At 42.9% G+C, this 6759-nt stretch overlaps 1 long non-coding RNA gene across 1 annotated transcript; it reads right to left on the bottom strand.

The window, feature by feature from the left end:
* Window positions 1-2727: 2727 nt before the first annotated feature.
* Window positions 2728-5542, bottom strand: LOC121382536. The gene is made up of 2 exons (XR_005959173.1): window positions 4440-5542; window positions 2728-4076 (listed from the first exon to the last, which is right to left on the bottom strand). It is a non-coding gene; the product is annotated as an uncharacterized LOC121382536 (long non-coding RNA).
* Window positions 5543-6759: the final 1217 nt, after the last annotated feature.

Consider the following 6759-nt stretch of genomic DNA (forward strand, 5'->3'; position numbering starts at 1 on the left):
ATGCATGACATGTTTATCATTATAACCCATCCAGATGCCAGTGTTGTAACTTGATAACGTGGTGGCCGTGGGTTTCTCTCACAATGCTAGATGCACACATCATTAGCGTAGAAAGCGCGGGGGGCGGGGAGGGGCATGTGCCTCCTACTTTTGTGTGTGTGTGTGTGTGTGTGTATATATATATATATATATATATATACTCTTCAAAAAAAGAAACGCAAAACCACATTGTCGTAACATTTGGAGAATTGATTTAATTATTGAATGGTGAGTCCGATAATTACCAAATGTTGCAGGATTGTTCACAATTCACTCTAGTCCATTGTGAGTAAGTGATAGGACACACCACCAAGGTCAAGGTCATCTGGAGTCAATACCGGGTGTGGCCTCCGCGTGTGTTGACAACTGCCTGGCACCGCCTGCCCATTGAAGCAACCAGAGTACGGATGACGTCCCGGGGGATGGTAGCCCACTCGGCCTGCAAGGCTGCTGCCAGCTCGGGCAGGGTCTGGGGCTGTGGTTGTCGCTGTCGGAGGCGTCGGTCCAACTCGTCCCATAGATGCTCAATTGGGTTCAAATCCGGTGATATCGATGGCCAAGGAAGGACATTAATGTTGTTGTTCTGTAGGAAAGCCGTTGTGAGACGTGCTGTGTGAGGCCTGGCGTTGTCATGTTGGAACACTGCGTTGGCGTTGGCCATAACTGGAACGATGTGTGGCCGGAGGATCTGGTCAATGTAGCCCTGTGCATTTAGGTTGCCCTGCACGTGGACCAGGTCAGTTCTGCCAGTGTGTGAGATGGCTGCCCACACCATGACACTACCCCCGCCGAATCTGTCCACTTCCTGCACGCAGTTTGCCGCATAACGTTCACCACGACGCCTATACACGCGACATCTTCCATCATGACGTCGGAGCAGAAATCGGGACTCGTCACTGAACCACACCTGTCTCCATCGCAGTTGAGGCCATTGTCGATGAATCTGGCACCACTGCAGTCGGAGTCGACGGTGTTGTGGTGTTAAGATGACACCTCGAACTGGACGTCTGGCACGAATTCCTACCTCACGTAGGCGGTTCCGTACGGTCTGGTCGGATATCCTGCGCAAACCTGGTATTGCTGCGGCTGTGGAGGTGGCAGTAGTCAATCGTTCCCGAAGGTGGCGTACCTGGATGTAGCGGTCCTGCCCGGGGGTAGTGACCCGTGGTCGACCGGATCTAGGGAGGTCACGTGTTGATCCATGTTGCTGGTAACGGTCCCACAGTCTGGAGATGGTGCTTGGGGACACATGGAATGTCCTGGCAACGGCCGTTCTGGATTCGCCTGCGTCTAGTCGGCCGATGGCATTGTTTCTCTGCGGTTCACTGAGACGTGGCATGTCCTGGATTGTCAAGTGTCGGCCAGATACAGAGGCCAGGCAAGCGAACACCCTGCACTTTTATACTGTCGGTGTTCATGTTGCACGTGCAGACAACGCACGTGCAGTGGAGACGTGGTTTGCACGTGGCTGCGTTTTTGCGAATATTCACATTTTGGAACTTTATTGTACAGTAGCTGCGTTTTATCGAATGTAACCGTGGGAATGTGTTTGGGACATGCAATGACCTTATATTCACAAAGCATGAACCGGTAGGAAACATAAAATCGGAGTTATAACCCATTTGTACCCTTTTGCGTTTCTTTTTTTGAAGAGTATATATATAAAAACAATTTTAAGAAATAATATCCTTTTATGTTTCAATTATGTGTGCGTATGCGTGCGTGTGCCCTCCCCCCCCCCCTCACTTTTTAGCACCTTCATACACCCGACATGCCGTGGTATGTGCTTTCCTGTCTGTGGGAAAGTGCATATAAAAGATCCCTTGCTGCTAATGGAAAAATATAGCGGTTTTCCTCTGACGACTACGAGTCAGAATTACCAAACGTTTGACATCCAATAGCCGATGATTAATTAATTAATTAATCAATGTGCTCTAGTGGTGTCGTTAAAACAAAAACAAACTGTCTCACTATCTCTCCTTACCTACCTCCCTCCCCTCTCTCTCAGTCTCTCCCTCCCTCCCCATGTCTTATTCTCTGCATCTCCATCGCCTCTCTCTCTCTCTCTCTCTCTCTCTCTCTCTCTCTCTCTCTCTCTCGCCTCCCCTCTCTGTCTCCGTCTCTCTCTAAGGGGCGGGACGTAGCTCAGTGGTGCAGCGCTCGCCTGATGCGCGATCGATCTAGGATCGATCACCGTCGGTGGGCCCATTGGGCTATTTCTCGTTCCAGCCAGTGCTCCATAACTGGTGTAACAAAGGCCGTGGTATGTACTATCCTGTCTGTGGGATGGTGCGTATAAAATATCCCTTGCTGCTAATCGAAAAGAGTAGCCCATGAAGTGGCGACAGCGTGTTTCCTCTCTCAATATCTGTGTGGTCTTTAACCATGTTCGACGCCATATAACAGTAAATAAAACGTGGTGAGTGCGTCGTTAAAAAAACATTTCCTCCCTTTCCTGTCTGTCTCTATCTCCCCCTCTCTCTCTATGTACATATATCTCCCCCCCCCCCTCTCTCTCTCTCTCTCTCTCTCTCTCTCTCTCTCTCTCTCTCTCTCTCTCTCTCTCTCTCTCTCTCTCTCTCTCTCTCTCTCGCATTAAAAATGGTAGTATTAAAAATACATGTATGTGTAAAGATCTATGTTTGACTATCATTTGATATATACAAATGTAGAAGTATAAAACATACATACAGAGTACTGTAATTTATTGTTAACAAAATAACTGACTGGTTACCTACAGAATACGATATCGTAAAACAAATCTAGATATATGCGTCTTTATGACATGATATGATACATTTTTACCTCTATAAATAATTTACAAATAACTATATATTCCTATATATACAAAAAAAAGAGAGAAGGTATTCAACCACACAAGTAATTATTAAAATGCCATTTCAGCTATATTCTGGCATATATTAGAACACTCGCATTAATAACTTGCTTATAAGCTATAATGTTTCATAAATATAAAACCGATAATCAACTACAAATGAAAGAATATAATTATATTTCATGTTTTAAATAATAAATCAGAGGTGCACCACACCCACCCCAAACATAAATTTATTTTCCTGGATCCGCCCTTGTAAACTTCGACTTTTATCATGGTTTATTTGTTTTGTATTTTGTATATTTCTTTTAAAAGTCTTCCATAAAATGGATTTACGCTGCTGTAAATAATATGTTATCATACGTATTTTGATACAGGAATCCCATATCGCGATACAAAAGTTAACAGAATACTCATCGCTAGTGTACAGTGTACATGCCTTTCGTCGATAGTTTGTGGAGGTGAATTGGGGGAGGACCGATACGAATATAAAAGTAATACTGATTTTAAAAAGAAGAAAAAAAAAAAGAAAAAAGAAAAAAAGAAGAAAGTAGCTCTTGGTGGGGTAGTGTGAGCAGGCTCAAAGAAACAATAACTGAAGTGTGTGAGGTGGGAGCGGGAGGGGTATGAAACAATTTTATTGGGGGGGGGGGGATTCCCTAGTATTTGGAGAACAAACTAGCAATGTTTTGGATGAGAGTTTTCAAGGTTTTAAAGTTTTTAGATAAAAAAAAGGAAAAAATAAATTTGTGTCCCGCCAGTATGCGAATCAGCCCCAACACCTCCTTCCCCTGTCCTCTCCCAGTATCTACGAACCTGCAAGTACAAACTGCCTACGAATGACGTCAGTAGCGGATCCAGGGGTGGGGGGTCCCAGGAGGTCCGGACCCCCCTTTTTGAAAACCGATCATAACCTTTAAGGGGAAACGCGATTATATTAACTGTTCTAAATGCTTAAATAATATAAATATTCCAGACTTTAGCTTTAAATAATTTAGACCCCCCCCCCCCTCCTCCCCCTTTCAGAAATCCTGCATCCGCGCCTGGACGTTGTATAGTTTATGTGGACTGGGTTGAAAAACAAAAACAAAACAACATCATCATGTCCTTTGTATAAAGATAATCACAAGACTAATAGTGATGAACAACCCGGATGAAACTGACGCCGCCGATGAACTGGGTCTCGACGGACCAGACAAACCTGAAATAAGAATGAGAATAAATTAGTCAAACACCAAACTATTACAGCCGAAACTACATCGGCATTTCTTTCCCAACCACCACCACGACCTTTCTGTGATTTACTTTTGGGTCAGGGGTTGTAGTATTTATATCTCTGGTGTGAATGAAGATCCAAAAGTTATACAGCAGCATTAGCCACAGCTGTTAGTAAGTATATTCAACACAATTATGCTAGCGGTGTTTTGTCATTCATGTTAACTATATATATTTGTTACATATTGCAATGTTTGAGAGTGTTGTTTGATAAATTATTTTTAAAACAATTCTTCAGTGGTATAAAATCTTAGCTATACCAGTGGTATTCTCTGTGTAAACGTCTTACCGGCAGCGGGTTTCTCACAGATGAAGCCAAAAGCGTTGGAGCATTTCGCATCATTGAGTCTACCGCCCTGAAAGACCACTGTACAGTCCTCCGACCCTCTGTAGTTGTTGGGTTCAGTCGCCCACACACTAAACGTCAAACAGAAGAGGCAAACATCACAAAAAGCTTACTTTACATGTATTTGGGATCTATTTTATGCAGAAAAATATATAGTTACGGAATATGAATAAGGTTAAAAGGAACACAGATAAATGTACGGCCTCCCATTTCTGGGTTTTTTGGGGGTCTTTTTTTCTTTACTTTCCTGGGATTTTTTTTCCATGTGTTTTTTGTTTTTTTTGTTTTGTTATTATTATTATTATTATTATTTATTTATTTATTTTCTATTTTTTTTATTATTAATTTTTTTTTGGGGGGGGGAGGGGGGGGGAGGCTGATTTTTGCCTGAATGAAACGTTAATTTACGAATCCGGATAACAACATGTATTCATATTTGTATTATATTACTACCAAACAGCTATATTGTAATATAGGGATGCAGACGAACGACTCTGCATTATTACATGTATTACAAACTAACATTGTGAGTAGAATAATGGAACTACATGCTGGAAAGGTTTCAGGCTAGCTTGTTTTACTCGAACGTCCGCATCGTTTTTGATTCATTGCGAAGATCTGTTCCAGGATTGGTGGGTAGGGACGGAGTGATGAACAGTTGAGCCCTCTGACCACCCCCGACCCCCCGTATGAGCATGTACACAGATTTCTCACTCGCTCGCTTACTCACTGACTGAATAGTATTTGAAGTATAACGTACACGAGTTGGAGGACGGGCTTCGTGTTGTCTTGTGGCCGTGTGTATAGCCACAGTCCGGGCTCACTCAGAGAGGTCAGTCCTGTCCACCAGCTAAACGGAGCCACCGCCACACCCAACACCTGGTTCAGAATCCATTTCTGTGAGAAAATAAAGTCAAGTCAAGTTTGGTTTCTTTCACGACATACTATCGGAGCACATTGATGTATTAATCATTGGATGTCAAATGTTTGGTAAATTGGACATAGTCTTAGAGAGGAAACCCGCTACTGTTTTTCATTAGTAGCAAGGGATCTTTTTTATTTTGTATACACCATCCCACTGACAGGACAGCACATACCACGACCTTTGACATACCAGTCGTGGTGCACTGTCTAGAACGAGAAATAGCACAATGGGCCCACCGAGCGCTTTATCATTGGGTTACATCTCGCCCCTTTAAATTAAGTCAAGTTCGTTTTATTTCACGACATGACCGGGATGTAGCCCAGTGGTAAAGCGCTCGCTCGATGCGCGGTCGGTCTGGGATCGATCCCCATCGGTGGGTCCATTGGGCTATTTCTCGTTCCAGCCAGTCCACCACGACTGGCATATCAAAGGCCGTGGTATGTACTACCCTGTCTGTGGAATGGTGCATATAAAAGATCCCTTGATGCTAATCGAAAAGAGTAACCCATGAAGTGGCAACAGCGGGTTTCCTCTCTCAACATCTGTGTGGTCCTTAACCATATGTCTGATGCCATATAACCGTAACATAAAATGTGTTGAGTGCGTCGTTTAAATAAAACATTCTCTTCCTTTATTTCACGACACTGTTGGAGAACCCCTGCGTGTGCTGTAACCTCACCGTGGTGCAGGGGTGTAACATTCTCTTTGAGAATGGCCAATACAGCACAAATTGAAGTTTAGAGTAAAATTCGGTGTCCGTAAAATTCTGTGATATTTGTATTTGCCTTTTTGCACAGTTCTTTACACTGTTTTTGTTTAAACCTTAAATTTTAATATTGATGTTGATCATCACTTTATTTATTTGCATTTACCATAGTTTGACACCCAATAGCCGATGTATTTTTCGTGCTGGGGTGTCGTTAAACATTCATTCATTCATTCATTCTGTTGGAGAACATTAATTAATTAAAAATCGGCTATTGGACGTCCAACGTTTGATAATTCTCACACATCGTCTTCATTGGACATCATGATCATTTTTCTTTTAGCAACATTGGATATTTTAGTTACATTTTCTAACATATAAGGCAGCATATACCAAATCCTTTGAGAAAATGGGACAAAACGTACACTGATGACTATTGTGGTAATGGTTAAATGGTGATTGTCATTGTGGTGGTAGAGGTGATGGTGATGATGATAGTGGCGGTGATGTTGGTTGTGGTGGTCATAATAGGTGCTGATAGTTGTGGTGGTGGTGGTGATGATGATGATGATGATGATGATGATGATGATAGTCGTGGTGATATTGGTCGTGGTGTTTGGTAGTAGAGGTAA

The sequence above is a fragment of the Gigantopelta aegis genome, chromosome 10 (genome assembly GCF_016097555.1).
Source record: "Gigantopelta aegis isolate Gae_Host chromosome 10, Gae_host_genome, whole genome shotgun sequence".
In the NCBI taxonomy this organism is placed as follows: domain Eukaryota; kingdom Metazoa; phylum Mollusca; class Gastropoda; order Neomphalida; family Peltospiridae; genus Gigantopelta; species Gigantopelta aegis.